This window comes from Sceloporus occidentalis, unplaced genomic scaffold (genome assembly GCF_023333645.1).
Source record: "Sceloporus occidentalis isolate IW3139 unplaced genomic scaffold, rSceOcc1.0.p SCAF_16, whole genome shotgun sequence".
In the NCBI taxonomy this organism is placed as follows: domain Eukaryota; kingdom Metazoa; phylum Chordata; class Lepidosauria; order Squamata; family Phrynosomatidae; genus Sceloporus; species Sceloporus occidentalis.
Window position 1 is genome coordinate 15,667,315 of NW_028316996.1, and position 18,502 is coordinate 15,685,816.

Sequence of the window (18,502 nt, forward strand, 5' to 3'; positions counted from 1 at the left end):
TTGCTTCCCACCAGAGGTACTCACCCCCCCATCCAATAACAGCAACATCTCCATATGCTGCAACACACCAGTGCTAACCACCATCCGATAATAATTTTGATGTGCACGACCAAGGTCATTTACCTTACCACACAAGAGGTTAGGGGAGTACTGAGACCCGAGTTGCCATCCAAATAACCAAACAACGTCACCGCCGTTTACACTCCCTGACCAGAATGGAAATGCCACCCGCTACAATTGCGCCATTTAAAACCTTAATTCAGAGGGGACAACCCAAGAAAATCCATCGTCCACTCCACTGCCACCTGGATCGCCAGGTTAAAGAGATCCAGGAGTACATCATTTAAATGGAACCCGTCGCTTCTGAACACGTTAGCTGAATTTCATTTAAAAATCTGTTGAAGCACCGGAATACCCTTGACCTTTGCCACTAACTTGGACACCGATTTATTGAGTTTTATCCTGGACCATTCCATCGCCCACTGGCAGTGTGTCTGGCACCATCATGTTTGGAAACAACCTCAGACCAAACCAATATGACATCTTAGATCAAAAACAACAATTGAGCCAAGTCATGCTTGATAATATGCCCCAAAAATGTTATTGGAACCATAGCCAGATCATTTCCCCCCCAATAGCCTTGCATGCTGCACAAACTCGGGGAAAAACTAAATCCTCAAGATGTCCCTCTTGCCAAACCAGCGCTCCTCTGCTGCCAGTGAAGAAAACGTAACCTCTCCCCATTCGGATGAACTGCACACTTTCTGGTCCAGATAGAAGTTTAAATGCCTCACGATCAAAACATGTGTGGGAACAGGACCTGAAGAGCAATGTAGATCCTTTAAAACTAACATCCAGGCACATGTAAGAAAGGAAGCAACTGGACGGCCAGCGCCAAGTTTTGATAAACCCAGCCTTGAAACCTCCGTTGCAGCTCTAATCCTAAATGAGTGCCCCCATAGGCCCCACTTGGAAGGCCCAAGACCTCTAAGGCTTTGTTGAGGACTTGTACTAACTTGAAATGGGACAGGAAGTACACTTTGCATTGAATCAAGAAAGGATCGGTCTCTCCTGTGCGGACCTAACAAAAATGCTTAACAACTGCTACTGGGCTACCCAAACTCCTCTACCAAAAACATTCGTCTTCAACCACCGTATCTTAAAGCGCAAAGCTCTATTTTGCAAAACTATATCCTCCTACAGGATTCCCCTATGCACCTTTCTATTGGGGCAAAGAATGCTAAGGAGAAAGCCACATGGAACAAATGGACCTTCGTAATTTGAAAAACAATTGACAACATCCTCTTGTGGTCCTGAGGCCACTTAAATCTTTTCCAGCCCCTCATTTCCTGGCAGAGCACAAACTCCTCGATATAGTTCGGAGACCTGGTAGTTTAAAGAAAAAGCTGTCCCGATAACTTAGTTGACACTGCGGAGGTAGACGCTCCAGATTCCCATTGACAGATAAATGTCATCGGCCCATGCACCTGTTCCCTGTGATCATGCACATGTTCCTACTGACATTCCTGTGTCAATGGAAATCTGGGGGGGGGCGTCCACCTCCGCAGTGTCAGCTGAGTCTTGAATCCTCCAAATCACTATGGACGTGGGATCCCTTCTTGGTTCACATGGGGTGCTACATCTCTGAACTTCGCTGACTAAAATCGATAGAGATCATCAGCTGTTATGCTACGGACACCTGGGATATACACAGCCTTGCATGTCACATTTAGCCACATTAACCATGGGGGATGATGCTGTCAGACTATTTATTGCCTAGACCACGGCAAGATTGTTGCAGTGAATCATCCCCCTCCGGTTGTAAATGCGCTCACCCCACAAGACCATTGCAAATACAATCAGGAACAGCTTAAGGAACAAAGGTCTTGTTTGAAGGTAGTGAGGACGTGCTCTAAATACCTGAAACCTACTCCTCAAATACTCTTGAGGCCATCTAAGTTATACCTAGGTAACAGATACTCTATAGCCTTTGTGTCAATCTCAATCCCAAGAAAACTCAAGTTGTTGGACCCTCAGTCTTGTCAGAAGCACTGCAATATGGTACATTACTTCCTGTACTGTTATCAGCAAGCAGGAGAAATCTGGTGAGGCCTGTTCCTATACACAGGAACTTGTCTAAGTAAAAACATCTCATTGGGAGGCTCATAGCAACATAGTTCTGATCCTCAAAATGAGAACTCAGTAGGCAGTGTCACGGGAGCAACCTAAAAGCTGTTTCAATGTCTGTTTTTTATATGAGGGCACCTCGCCCAGAGGAGACAACCCTAAGTTGAGCAGAAGAGGGGCCAAAAAGGTGCCTGCCATGCAACCTATTTAAACATCCTTAATAAGTTTAAAAAACGAGCGCAAATTCTAAACTGACCATAACAATGACCGATCCTCAAACTGGATTCGAAACCCCTAAGTGAAACCCTCCAGCAAGATTCTTGTTGTCTTTCGATTCTTATACTTATTTAGCCACGGCCACATCGTAACAACATCCACTGGTGTTGTTGCTCTTCACCCTATGTCAGAGCGATTATCTCCTTTTTCACACTTGAAGCAACAGGAGATAGGGTGCTTGACATGGCAGCTCCATTTGCATTGTTTTATTGATAACAACAGCCTAGGCTGTGTTGCCACTGGGGAGGTAGTGGCATCCCCCCCCCCAAGAAAGAATGCATGATGCATGGCAGGCTGGGCTATAATTGACAGCCATAAACCTATGTCCGTCTGATCCCACCTGATAGATGGCCACACTGCTAGAGGTTGGCATAAGTGCTTGTGGTATCGCCACCAACCTAAACCCCCCTCATTTGCTTGACAGTGTTCTAGATAAGGTGAAAAGAGCCAAACATGCTTTTCCCCAACCACACTTGCTAAGAGAAGGCCCGTATCCAGTTTCCAAAGGTTTAATGTATTTTTCTTTACATTTTTTCCCTCTATTTATCTTTTTGTGTCTAATACTCACTTTATTGGTTGTAGACCACATTGCTTGGACTATAACCAGCAGTTAACAAAAATGTGGTGTGGTAGGATAAAGGCAGATTTACATGATATACTATGGCTTTGTCAATGGTGCGGTAGATTTGATGTCAATGAGGAAAGCTCAGTCAAAATTTCTAACAAGAAAATATAAGAATTACACAAGGTATATCACATTTTCAATTATGGTTTAGTGCTAATATGCTAGTAGGTTATTTCAAGAGTGTAGCCTGACTAAAACCTCTGTGTTAGTTATCACTTTTAGCTTAGTCAGTGATGTCATAGACACTGCTAATGGCACTTATGTCACAATAGAAGCTGCCTATATAACCTCTTCATCTGCACTCTTTAGTCGCAGATGCCTTTGGGCTATTTAGGTTGCTGGCTACATGGGAGTGTTTCAGCGCTCCAATTGGAATATCTAAAGACTGCAGAAGAATTAAATAGAGATACTAAGATTGCTGGCTACCTGTGATATGTGAAGTTTTCTGCTTCTACAGAATGAGAAATATATATGGATGTAATTTTTAAATCCAATGGGCACTTTCTTTTTTAAGGCACAATAACAATGACCCACTTACATGCTTCTATGCTTAACATTCGCATGTATGTACACATTGTAGATGAATAGCATGATTACATAGTAACTAATGCGGTATAGTGTAGTTCAGTCTAACAGGGTAAATGTATTTTGATTTTTAGTTTTATATAATGACCTGCTTTTTTGTAGTACTTTGACCTTTTTTGGGTTGCACATTTTCTCCCCATGTTCCCTTCCTCCTAAAGCAAATCAGCAGGGATCCTGATATATAAGCATGTTTTAAAGGGTTAACTTTATGTGAATTCACAATATTAGTAGTGCAATGTAGGGTAGGCCAGTATTAAAAGTATGTTTTGCTTTTTAGGTTATAATGTTGGACTATTTTTGTAGTGGTTTTAAGCTGCACATAATTTTCTCTTTGAGTTTTCTCTAACCTACAGCAAATCAGTAGTGATCCTGCAAGGTGAAGGACAGCCTCTTATTGTCGTCATCACTTCACCTAAATTGTAAGCGAAAATGAAGGAACGCAGAGAGAATCTATTACCAACAAAAACTTTAAAGATTACAGAGATTATCAAGAGACAATACACTGGACTGTTTTGTAAAACATTCCAAGTTTAGCATGCAGCCCACACTTCTTATATTGAATCAGCCTCTTAGTGCCCAGAGGGAAGGGTGATTCTTCAGCCATGGTTCCCCAGAGGTTTCCTCCAGACATGGGGGTTTTCCTCTCCTGAGTGCTGAAGAATGACTCTTAGTGAGTCCAGAGGTAGTCCTATGTTTTACCTCATTTGAGTTAAATGTATACCTTTTGCTTCTGTCTGAAGATTTTGTTTGATTTAATAATAAACACTATTTAGTCTCTAAATTCTTGTTGACTGTGTTTCAAGTGCATTACATTTATTGTCCATTTTACTTCTATTACCGCAAATGCCAAATGCTCTGAAAAATACCCCTCGTCTTATAATCGGGGTTGTCTTATAATCAGACCTCAAATAGGTCTGACTATGAGACCAAGATCCAGATCCCCGCAGCGCTGCTGGAGACCTGGATCCTCCTCTCTCCCCCCCCCACACACTTACCGGTGCTTCTGACCGCTGCAACGGAAGTTGTCTACACGAATCACGTAGACCTCTACATGCTGCCCCAGCTACGCACCAGGGACTAAGAAGCACCGGTAGGTTGGAAGAAGGAGGGAGGGAGTGTTAAATGGGGGCACTCTGGCATTTAGGGGGTCAAAAGGCATATCATGGGGCACAGTGGCATATAGGGAGGTATAAGGCATTTCAGGAGGCAGAGTGGCGTTTAGAGGGTTAAAAGGCATTTCTGGAAGCAGAGTGGCATTAAGGGGGTTAAAAGGCATTTCATAGAGCACTCTGCCTACAGAAATGCCTTATGCCCCCATTTAACACTCCCTCCCTCCTTCTTCCAATGTTAAAAGGCATATCATTGGGCACAGTGGCATTTAGAGGGTTAAAAGACATATCATGGGACACAGTGCCATATAGGGGTATAAGGCATTTCTTGGGCAGAGTGGCAAGCCTGGGGGCAGATGTGCATAATGGGGGGGCAGTTGGAAAAAAAGGAAATAAAAACTAAATATTTTTCTCAATCATAGCTTTTATTTAAAAAAAAATAGTTCACATAGGTTACATGAATTAACATTTACTGGTAAAACTTTTTTCCTATAGGGTCATCTTATATTCAGGCTTTTTCTTTTTTTCCTAAATTAATATTCAGATTTTGGGGGGTCGTCTTATAATCGGTATTATTAATATATTTATTATTATATATTTATTTTTATTTATAATACTCCACAGCACTCCATACCTGGCTGTGTTTAAATATAAAACTTGTAAAGTAAAGTAAAGCTGCTCCTTCTCTGGCTGCTTGTCCCCTTCTCTGGCAGCCTGTCCTCCTTCCTCGCGGTTGTGGCCAAACAGAAAAAAACAGTGTGGAAAACGTTATTGAAGACACAGCATTCCCATGCAGCACCACGGTCTATCCGCTGCGCAATACGATGCGCACGTAAGTTTTACAGGAGCCGCAACAAGCCCAAAGTAATTGATTGTATAGCAGGCAGCGGCAGGTGGCGATTTTTCATTGTGCCCAGGGGAGGGCTGACAGCCTAACGCATATTGATGTAATGTGATGTATTGGGAGTTCATCAGTACATTAAAAAAAGTCATCATAAACGGGGCGCCTGAAGCCACAATTTAGTGCCACTAATCCTTTGTAGTAAAATATGCAGATTGCAGTGTCAGGAAACAGATGACCAAATACACCAGGACAGGCTTTGCCACACCGACCCCCAAACACACACACACCAGGACAAGCTCTGCCACACCGACCCCCAAACACACACACCAGGACAGGCTCTGCCACACCAACACCCAAACACACACACCAGGACAGGCTCGGCCACCCACGACAGTACAGGTTGTTGGTGTGGCAGAGCCTGTCCTGGTGTGTGTGTTTGGGTGTCGGTGTGGCAGAGGCTGTCCTTGTGTGTGTCTACACAAAGCATAAAAAATGCTTCCCACACTGGTTTGTGTGTTTCCCCCCTTGTATACTGAGCCCCCAGCCAGGGGCTCATTTAGTTTTAATGTATTCCCCCCACACCCCTGTGTATTGCCCCATGTATATTTGTGCCCCTTTGTGCATTTATGCCTCCACACCTTTGTGTATTGATTTATGTGACATCCCCAGCCAGCCCCCTCCCTTGTGAATTGATGCCCCCTTTTGTACTAGTTAATGTACCCATGTGTATTGCACCCAACACCCACCCCTTCTTTGTGTATTGATTTATGTGATTCCCCAACCACCCTGTTGTGTACTTATACCCCCTGGGGTGGAGCATTTTGGAGAGAAGGGAAGGCCAGTGCTCCACTTCACAGTTTACTTGCAGCAGGTGGGGAGTCCTGCACTGGTGTTTTGGACCTCCCAGGTGGGTGATCACCTGTTGGCAATGAGCAGCAGGAGGTGGCTACAAAGTTCCCTGTGAGTGGAGAGGATACAAGCAGTGAGCAAGACTGCATTTCTCTCCACAAGAGTCTAAAGGAATATTGCTTGAGAAGAAAAGGTCTGTGTTACGTTTTGTTTTATTGGCACCAGGTAAGCCGTCCAACTATAGTCAGCTTCAATTGTTAGTTAGTGGTCAGAGAGCAAGGCTTTTCTTTCTTTTGTTTTACATTTATGTTTTGTTGGCCGGACCTTTTAATAAAAAGGACTATAAAATCTAAAGCAATCGTGTTTGTTATTTCCATCCCTAAGACTGTGTGGTTATATGATCTTAGTTCACAATATACATATATATATATATATAGTGTATATGTGTGTGTGTTAGGGTAGTGTACATGTATATGTGTGTGTTAGGGCAGTATACATGTATTTGTGTGTGTAAGGGCAGCAATAGTACATAAACATCTTGCATCCATATCCTGAGGTGTTAAGTAAGACAGATGTCTCGTTTGGGGGCTGTCTGATGACATGTGTGTGGCTGTATGTTACCCTTTCATGCTTAAGTCTCATGCAGTCAGACGTATCCAGACAGCAGTCTCATACTGACCAGTTCAGGCTTGCTGGTTATTTTTGCTTTGTTTTAGATGACAAAAGATATAATTATAAATTTACAGCAAAGCCTTGGAAAGGTATAGAATACTTCCATTAAACTTAAAATGATTACATTATATTTGTCAGCCTCTGCCGTGCCGTCGCTTGCAAATCTTAAAGTTTTGAAAATTGAAGTGAACCATTGTGTGGATGTAGAACTATTAAAGGCCCTGGGTATGAGTTTTTCCTGATTGGCTTCCGAGCTTAAATCAATGGCCCCCCAAGACTTTTTGGTTTATGTGCACATTTAATTGTGTATGAGCTAATGGTTGACACCAATAATGGAACACATTGTAGATCAACCCTTACGAAAAAATTACTGCAGTTTTTCTGAAGTAATACTGCAGTAAATGTGCAGTAATACTGCAGTAAAAGTGCAGTTTTGCAGTTTTTTCATGTCCAAAAAACTGCAGTATTACTTCAGAAAAACTGCAGTAATTTTTTTGTAAGGGAATTTGTGATGTGCTGGGCAGTAGTGTAGCTTTAGGGACGCTCTAGGCCCTACCTAGGGCAGCACCCCAATACTGCCCACATCTATGGTCGACGTCTCTCTGGTGCGCCCAGCTTTTTTAAAAAAAAGGCTTTGTGATATGAGATCATATCCCGCCTGACGTATTTTAAAGTTGCACAGCCCATTTTAATGTCTATGGAGGCTGTGGTGAGATATATACTGTATAATTTATATATATATATATATATATATATATATACACACAGAGTCGAGCCTTGGGTCACTGATGCCTTAATGCTCCCCTTAACAAACATAACCCCTCTAACCACACCCATTTTCTACTCCACCTCTTTGGGGCCCCCGACTTCACCAAGTATAATTTTGAATGGAGAAGAGACTATACTTTCACAAGCGGCTGCTTTTCATCACCGAGACGAGATCCCAGGATGGGTTATATTAGAAAACCCCTACTTACGCCCATACTCAGTTTCTCAACTACTATGGCTCCCCAAACGATATCATCCTTCTTTCCCTGCTCTCATGCCCACCACACTTTGTACATTTCAGATTTGGTCCCAGGTCGCCAGGAAAACCCACTCTCTACACCATATCAATAGGGATACTCCGCTTAGCTCCTTAGAATTGTTGATCCCGAACTTACATCTTAGTTCATGGGGCACCGTTTTTCCTCTAAGACTTGGTGATCTGTTTCACCACTGCTCTTTACGTCCCTTCTCTGATTTATGTTCCGCCTTTTTAATATCACCGCGGGACTTCTACAAATATTTACAAATCAGGCACAATCCAAATCTTCCTCTTTCACCTCTTTCACTTTCAATGTATTCTCCTCTCACCCTTTCATTAAACTGTGCTCCGCAACTGCTCCTCAAAGGGGCATGATTTCCGTGTGTTATGCTTTTCTCCTTTCTGATCTATGGGAGAATAAACTTCCTCACATGCTGGCGTGGGAGAAGGAACTAGCCACTACGTTCCCGCTTGAAATATGGCTTGAGTCTGAAGAGGCTATGAGAGGCGTGACGCATTACACCAACCATGTTGAATTGCAAAAAAAGATAGCCTGTAGGTGGTACCTTAAGCCAAAACGCTTGTCACACATGTTTCCCTCCTGCTCCTCCCTTTGCTGAAAGGGATGCCAATCTGAAGGTACGATGTTACACGTTTGGTGGTCGTGTCCACCTATACTTGAAGTTTGGAAAAGGGTGTTCCGTTTCCTAGAGACCTCTCTACAGGTTCACCTCCCTCTCTCTCCACAACTTGCACTTTTACACATGTTCCCTGACCACTTACCCGCCCCTGTTAGGAAGCTAATCATACATTTCTTTTTGGCTGTTAAATTGCTCATTGCTCACCATTGGAAATCGATAGAAATACCACGCTTGTCCTCTATACGACATCATTTAAAACGCATCCACATTTTAGAAAAACATCTCTTTCCACAAAGAGCAACTAATGTCTCAATATGACAAAACTTGGTCTCCTTAGTCTAAGCTTTGTGAGGCTACATTTTGGGAAAGTTAATCTTAGCTCTTGGAACGGTCGCGCCCAGTCGTCATACATTTAATTAGACATTGATTATTTGTTCCTCAATTTTTCTTTTTGTATGTGACACTACTCTGTATACAATGTTACATATACATGTTCCTTTTGCACTTCTGCCGCTACACTTGACACAGATCGCTCCCAGATTTTGCGGTTGTTATATGTTTTTGTTTATCCGTTCTCTCCAGGCATTCTGATGCCCTGGTTCGATCTTTACTGGCACTTCATACGCATTTCTTAGATTGAATGCATACTGTTTTCTTTTCATTCTCGGCGACAATGCCTTGTCTTCCCCACTGTATTGCGAGAAATAGTAAAAATTTTGTCTATTCAGATTTATTATATCTCCTTTGGTTACCAATATCAATACTGTTTGTATTCTGCATATAGCTCCTGGGAGACATGTCTCCTTTGATTCCTTTTACTGCTGTGGAATGTTGACTCTTTCCTATTTTAGGTCCTGAATATCTGTACTTGCTTGATTCGACAATTGTGCCTTTTAATAAAGAAAATTTTAAATTTCAAAAAAAAAATGCTGCCCTGTAGCATATGGGAGGTATAACTGACTAATTAGTTCCCTTCCATAAGTCTATACATACCACACACTCCAGGGCAACATTTTATCTGGACTGGTCAGCAATATGTAAAAAATATATGTGTCCTGGAAAACATGGCTGATGTGGCCACCCTAGTTAAAAGGGGCAGCTCTTAACCACTGGCACATCATGGGGTTAAAAGAGCTTAGAAATGAGCTCAGCCGGTGTTGCTGCAATGCTTTGATATTGAGGCACCAAAGACTCCAATATGGTGGCATATCCTTGCCATTGATCACTGCACTGGCCATGATCGTGCATAGCAGCACTTTTTTCCTGCCTGTGCATTTTTGAGGGGTTTATTTTATTTAAGGATTAGTACTTTTTTGGTGTAATTAAATTCCTACCACAAACTTTGACAAAGTTTAGTGCCTGGAAAGTGTTAAAATACTACCAATTGAAATACCCTGGGGGTTGACCAGGTATGACCACTTGACTAATATTGTGTAGGTCCCCCTTTTGCAGCCAAAACAGCCCTGACTCGTCGAGGCATTGACTCCACTAGACCTTTTGAAGGTGTGCTGTGGCATCTGGTACCAAGACATTAGCAGCAGATTCCTTAAATCCTGTTTAAAGTTGCGAGGTGGGGCCTCCATGGATGCATCCTGGTTCCATGTTTTTTTAAGGTAAGCAATGCACAAGCACCCGGCCGTCCAAGTGATGTCAAAGAAAACGTGATTCATCACACCAGGCCACCTTCTTCCATTGGTCTGTGGTTCAATTTTTATGGTCACGTGCCCATTGTCGGCACTTTCCGCAGTGGACAGGGGTCAGCATGAGCACCCTGACTGGTCTGGTCTATGCAGCCCCATACCCAACAAACTATGATGCACTGTGTGTTCTGACCCTTTTCTATCAGAACCAGCATTAACTTTTTTAGCAATTGTGGGCTACAGTAGCTTGTCTGTTGTATTTGACAACACAGGCCAACGTTCACCCCCCCACACACACACACACGTGCATCAATGAGCCTTGGCCACCCATAACCCTGATGCCGTTTCACCACTTTTTCTTCATTGCACCACTTTTGATAGGTACTGACCACAAGAGCTGCAGTTTTGGAGATGCTCTGACCCAGTCATCTAGCCTTCACAATTGGGCCCTTGTCAAAGTCGATCAGATTCCTCCCCTGTCCCATTTTTTCTGCTTCTAAAACATCAACTTTGAGGATGAAATGTTAACTTGCTTCCTAATAAATCCCACCCACTGACACGTGCTATGATGACAAGATTATCAGTTCACTTGACCTGTCATTGGTGATAATGTTATGGCTGATTGGTGTATGTTTTGATGCAGGTAAGTTGAATTGGCCAGCTTGAAAGATATCCCAAACTGGACATGGGCACAGGATGACCAATGGTTTGTACTTATTGGCTTATAACTTGGAAAAAAGCAAAACAAAAACATAAAAACATTGTATATTTCTAAACTCAGGACAAATGTTAGAATCTTTATAGCAGTTTTTTCAGTAGTTTTTAAATAACAGTCAGTTTTGTTTCTCAGTTTTACAAAGTAGGTATCAACATGTTTAGGTTGCAATATCAGCAAGTCTGGAAATGGTGTTTATTTGCAAACTGAAATTTATACACAGTGGATTATTCTGTTCTTTGGTATGTTTTAACAGGCACCTGGATAATAATATTGAGCCAGGCGTGACATTAGGAGGTTACTTCTGTCCACAGTGTAAAGCCAAGTACTCAGAACTTCCTGTGGAATGTAAAGTCTGCCGTTAGTGTATTTACTAATCCCGTTTATTGGATTACTTGTACTCATTCAAATTATTGCATAATAATTCAAGGTTGATTGCAATTTTAATGTCAATCATCTGCAACATTTATTATTAAGAAACCTCATGCGGGCATCACATCACCAAGGCCAGGGCCGCGCCGTGCCGGCAGGCAGAGGAGAGAAAGGGGAGCCGAGTGGTCGCACATGAAAAAGTTTTTAGCAACCACTCTGCCCCCTTTTGTCTCCTCTGCTCCCTACCGCTGCCCTGACTGCGGTGGTGAGAGCTCGAGGCCTTGGTAGCGGTGCAGCGCTTCATGATGAGCACCAGAATATGACATCATATCCCGATGCTCAGCTGTGAAGCTGCGCGCACCGTGGCAGGACAGCGAGACTAAGGCCTTGTGCTCCCACCACAGGAATTCACCAGGGTAAATGAACTGTAAAGGGGGGGGGTTGATAGTAAGAAGGGAAGAGAAGGGGTAGATAGTAAGAAGGGGGAGAGGAAGTAGAAGGGTAGTAGAGGGGGGTAGACAGTGAGTAGGGGTAAGTTGGCAGATAGTGAGAATGAGGAGGAGATTGTGAGGAAGGGTAGTAGAGGGGGTAGTAAGAATCTTGAAAGAGTGAGATAATGTGTGGATGAATTGTGTGAATGTGGAAGATAATGAATGAATTAATGTGTGGATGAATTGCGTGAATGAGTGAGAGTATAAATTGCGTGAATGAGAGAGAATTAATTAATTATTGTGTGGGTTAATTGTGTGATTCAATTAGAGAATGAATAATTGTGTGAAGGAATTGTGTATATGACAGAGTGAATGAGTAAGTGACTGTGTAAGTGTTTTGTGTGTATCATAGATGTATAAGTGATTTGGGGAAGGCAAAGATGACACAAGCAGGGTGTTTGAGCTTTGGGGGTCAAGATGTCTTATGCTGGACTGTTTGGGGACAAAGATGTCTTATGCTGAGCTGTTTGGGGACAAAAATGGCTCACGCTGGGCTGTTTGGGGACAAAGATGGCTCAGGCTGGGGGGAGTGCAACCTGTGATCTATGCCTGTAATCAGGGGAGGGCTGGCAGCCTAAGGCCTGGGGGGCAAGTCTAGTCAAGTGGCCCATTGCGCCACCAAAGCGGCTGCGAGCGACATTGAAAGTGGCCGTCGTGCGCCAGTCACTCCACCGGCGCCTAATGAAATTAAAGTAGCCGGCGTGCACGCACCGCCCCATACCCGTGCCTCAGCTCTGTATCCCACCCCTTTTAAGACGTGGGACAAAGAGCTGAGGAATGGCCATTGGGCCTGACTGCCGCACGACACAAGGGCATACCTAGAGTATTTGGCACCTGTGGCAGATCCTGTATATGGCACCCCCACCCACACACACACACTTTAAAACTGCATAGTTTCTATGGTTAGGCAAACATTGACAGGGGTACAGCAAAATTGTTATTATATACTGAGGCACACATTGACGGTGGTACAGCATAACCGCTATCATTATATACTTAGGGATTACGCTGTACCACCGTCAATGTGTGCCTATACTTTGAGCCAGACACTGACAATACTGCAGTACAACCCCTATCACTATATACTAAGCCAAACATTGATGTGGTGTAGGTCTAACACTTCAGTGACTGGCTTAGTACATAGTAGGGATGCACCGAAATGAAAATTCTGGACCGAAACTGAAAATTCTGCATTCATTTGGCCAAAAACGAAAAAAAACAACTTTTAATACTTTATTAAAAGTAACACACCAAAATTAGACAAAAAAAAAATCAATAACAATATTAATATATATATACAGATATATAATTACCAGCAATCACACTCCTATCATGCCTGCCATGCTATCCCCCACACTTCCATGCAATCTGAAACCCTCATTCACAAACATTCATCATAAACTACAGCATAACACCCATCACTCTCACACACTTACTAATATTTTCCTACCTTTCCACTGGCACTGTCACTTTTCCTCCTTCTCTTCATTCTTCCTCTTCTTCTTCCTCTTCTGTGTCCTGTCCTTCCGGTGCGCGGAAGACGGTGGGAGTGGCTTCAGTGTTGTGCGCCGGGATTTGACATCAAGTCCCGACGCACAGCCACAGTTGCCGCGCACATCGTTTTTGGAGGTGTGCCGGTACCCCTCATTGAGCGGCATTCCAGGCGGACCGCCCCCCCGCCAGGTACGCTACCGGCACGGCGGACAGTCCCGGTGGCAGCCGCTTAGTTTTTAACTTTGCGGCTGCCATGAATGTTCGTCTGCCGTGCAAGCCCGCCGGCCCGGATTCAGGGCAGCCTGGGGGGCAATTGCCCCCCTGCCAAGCACGCCCCTGCCTGTAATTTAGTTTTTTTTAATCTATACCTTTAATGCTGAGTTTATATGTGCTTTGCAGTTGATTTATACCTGCAAAGCCAGTATACGTGTGTTGTTTATTTGATCTATACCTTCATTGGTGAGTTTGCATGTGATCCCCAGTTGATCTATACCTGCAAAGCTGGATTTGTATATTATTCTGTTGGACTATACCTGCAATGCAGTGAGGAAGGACAAGAGAGCTGTGCTTGTGTAGAAAATACACAAGCACAGCAGCCTTTTGTGGATTACTTTACCACTATCATCAGTATTCTGTTTGAGCATGATGGTAGCAATCAAAATTTGTCACTTTTTTAATTTTATGGGGGGTCATATTGGAAAGTAACTTGTGATGTACATCACTAATCATTGGATGCCAGCAGGGGTTTTATACCTGCACCCCAACAGGAACATTCATCAGGCTGCCATTATGTAGAATACCGTATTTGCTCGATTATAAGACGACCCTGATTATAAGACGACCCCCCAAAATCTGAATATTAGATTCACTTTTACCAGTAAATGTTAATTCATGTAAACTATTTTTTTAAATAAAAGCTATGATTGAGAAAAATATTTTTTTTGTTTTTATTTCCTTGTATTTTCCAACCTGTCCCCCAGTTACGCACATCTGCCCCCAGGCTTGCCACACCAATATGGCACTGTGGCCCATGATATGCCTTTTAACCCTCTATATGCCACTGTGCCCCATGGTATGCCTTTTGACCCCCTATGTGCCACTCTGCCTCCAGAAATGCCTTATACCCCTATATCCCATTCTGGCATTTAGGGGGTTAAAATGCATATTATGGGGCAGAGTGGCATATAGGGAGGTATAAGGCATTCCAGGAGGCAGAGTGGCATTAAGGGAGTTAAAAGGCATTGTATAGAGCACTCTGCCTCCAGAAATGCCTTATACCCCTATATGTCACTCTGGCATTTAGGTGGTTAAAAGGCATATTATGGGGCAGAGTGGCATATAGGGAGGTATAAGGCATTTCAGGAGGCAGAGTGCTCTATTAAATGCCCCCTTAACGCCACTCTGCCTCCTGAAATGCCTTATACCTCCCTATATGCCACTCTGCCCCATAATATGCCTTTTAACCCCCTAAGTGCCAGAGTGGCATATAGGGGTATAAGGCATTCCAGAAATGCCCTATGCCCCCATTTAACACGCACGCACACACACACACTACCGGTGCTTCCAATTTCCTGCTGTATTGCCGGGGCAGCGGGTTGACGTCTCCTTCCGCTGCAGCCGGAAGAAGGTGGAGTTGGCAGCGGGGGTTTGTCTGCGTCCGTCGCGCATACCTTCCCCGGTTGTCAGAGATCAGAGTTCCCCGGCACCGGTACGGGGAACTCTGATCTCTGACAGTCGGGGAAGGTATCCGCGACGGATGCAGACAACCCCCGCTGCTAGCCACACCTCCTTCCGGCTGCAGCGGACGTTGTCTACGCGTATCGTGTAGACGTCAACCCGCTGCCCCGGCAATACAGCAGGAAGCACCGATAAGTGTGGGGGGGGGGGACAGGAGGATCCAGGTCCCCTGCAGCGGTGCGGGGGATCTGGATCTTAGTCTCATAATCAGAACTCTATTTGCTCTGAAAAAAACCTCGTCTTATAATCGAGCAAATACGGTACTTAGGTGTACAACACCTGCCACACATCTCAGTAGAAATATAACATTAAAGAAACGGTTTGCTGTACAGCAACCTTAAATAATCTAAACAATAAAAACTATAAATCTAGTGTGTCTGAAAGCCCTTTGGCCATGTATAATAAAAACCAATGCAGGGAATTCCATAATAAATTTATTTTAACAGTAGTTCCTATCCTGTGTATGAAATACCATGAAGTGTTAATAATGACAGTGCTAATATTACTTCCTGCATCTACTGATCTAAGATCAGTCACAAGTTTGTTGTGCAATAGTATGCTCAGTGCTGTGTTTGTTTGCAGGGGAAGGACTGACTTTTATTCCCTTCCTTATTTTGCTGTGCACAAAGGGAAAGGTAAGATTTGTGACTTTTATTTCTGAAACGTATGCCTTGTGCATGATCCTCACTGTAAAATGAGGAATTCTACATCCGCAGGCACCAGTTGTATCCTTGCAGTCATATTGTTTGTTGTTTCAGTGCTTTCTGTATGTTTAACAGTCTGCAAAAGTATAGTGGCGATAGAGTCCCCAAGTGCTAGGGACTCTAGGCCACTATGGTAGAAGTTACCAGGCACAGGAAGCATAAGTATTTAAAATCAACAGTGCCGAGGCTTCAGGCTTCCAGGGACTTAAGATACTTAGTGAAGTAATCATGCTTATACACTTTCTGACACTAACGTATTATATTATTGTGCTGACCACTCACAGCACAATAATATACCATACCTCTTAACAGTACTCGTTTTCTCAATATTTAGCCATTGTTCCAGGTAATTACCCCACTGTCACAATTTTGCAGGCAGCGAGAAGCCTCTGACAGGACAAGATGTTGCAACACAGACATCCTTTGCAGGTGTGATTGCATCTGCATGCACAGTGAGGTGAAGACTTTTGGAGGATGGCATGGTGTCAAGAAGGGCAGCAAAGAAGCTACTTCTCTCCAGGAAAAATATCAGAGACAGACTGATATTCTGTAAAAGGTGCAGGGATTGGACTGCTGAGGACTGGGGTAAAGTAATTTTATCTGATGAATCCCCTGAATGAATTCTAATTGTTTGGAGAAGGGCCGTAGGAAGGATGAGACAAGAGAGGCACTTGCCTCGAGTTCAGCTGCAATGGGGCGCATAGCCGCCTGATCAGCAGCTGCAGCCTCCTGGATTGGTTGGGGAGATCACGGATCTCTCTAACCAGCTCAACATTAAGGTTGCCATCCAAATGCATTGGGCACACTGTGCATTTGCCCAGGGGCCCAGCGTTCTAGGGGCCAGCCCTGTGGTGAATCAAATTGCTGCCAGCAACACAAAGCCCTTTACAAAACAGTAGCGTATCTATAGGGGAGGGGGCCAGCAGAGAGGCCGCCTCCCCTGGGCCGGTCTTCAGAGGAGTGCCGAGGCAGCTGCATGATTGTGCTCTCCCCAACCAGCCCCGCTCATCAGGCGCCACTGTGGGCAGTGTGCACCCAGCACCATCAGTGCTGGTCTGGGTAGGAGGTGTTCGATGAGCAGGGCTGGTTGGGGAGATTGCAATTCAGACCTCGGCTTCTGTGCTCCCTAATCACTACGCACCGGCAAATCATGCAGAGCGCCTGGATATGATGTCACCCCGGCACTCTGCATCAAAAGCCAGTGCGTAGTTTTTAGGGAGCACCAAATACTGTATACTGACCTACTGCGTTTCTGCATCTGATCTGTTTTCCGTGTATGACTCTTGGCTACTACAATGATCTCGATTTGTGTACCAGACCCCGGCGTGTCCCAGACGTACCTACCTGTCCGTCTGCTTCCTAGCCGTCTGTCCTGCCTGAGGGCTTCCTAGCCGTCTGTCCTGCCTGAGGGCTTCCTAGCCGTCTGCCCTGCCTGAGGGCTTCCTAGCCGTCTGCCCTGCCAGTGGGCTTCCTAGCCGACTGCCCTGCCAGTGGGCTTCCTAGCCGACTGCCCTGCCAGTGGGCTTCCTAGCCGTCTGCCCTGCCAGTGGGCTTCCAGTTTCCTGCCTGTTTTTATCCTGCTCTCTCTGAACACCTAAAGATGGCGCCCAAGAGAAAATCTAAAGCTAAAGTAGAGCACAGCCCTGAGCTGGACACATCAGCGTGCCTACAGACATATTCTGAATCTGAACCTGCCCCTGCATTGAGATTTTTACCTGATCCAGCACTGAGTGCTCTGACAGCATGTTAATGGACAGGTGTGTGTAAAGGCAGTGTGTAAGGGCAATGTATGTGTATATGTGTTTATGGGCAGATGTGTGTAAGGACAGTGTATGTGTATATGGGCAAGTGTGTGTGTGAGGGCAGTGTACGCATTAATGGGCAGGTGTGTGTGACGGCAGCGTGTATGTGTATATGTGTGTTTATGGGCAGGTGTGTGTAAAGGCAGTGTGTAAGGGCAGTGTCAATAAAATAACCTCTGTAAAAAAAATAGCTGGGGGGCACAATATTTCATTCTTGCCTTGTGCGCAAAAGGAGCTAGCTATGGCTCTGGTCTGGGGCATCTGGAAAAAAGCTTATCCGGAGAAGACAAGGTGAGCGCTAGCATCAGTCCTGTGTAATGCCAACAGTAAAGCATCCTGAGACCATTCTCAGGATGGGAGTGGGCTCACTCACTCAGCGGTAGAACGCTGTATTGCTACACTTCTGTATGCTACAGTGCCGCCAAGGTTCCTGGAAGGCTGTATTTCCTGCTGTTGTCGGCAATATTTCAACCTGATGATCCAAGTCTTGTATGTCCGGTGACTATGGGCAGAAGGAAGCAACGGCTGGCGGGTATACCCAGTCGGGGTACGGGTCGTTCCTATCACAGTGACAGTTTGGTGAGGAACAATGTAGTTTCCAGCATGATGGAGCACCATGCTATAAGGCAAAAGTGATAACTAAGTAGCTCAGGGAACGAAACATCGGGTCCATGGCCAGGAAAACCTTAATCCCATTGAGAACTTGTGGTCAATCCTTAAGAGGCGGGTGGACAAAAACCCACAAATTCTGACAAACTCCAAGCATTGATAATGCAAGAATGGGCTGCCATC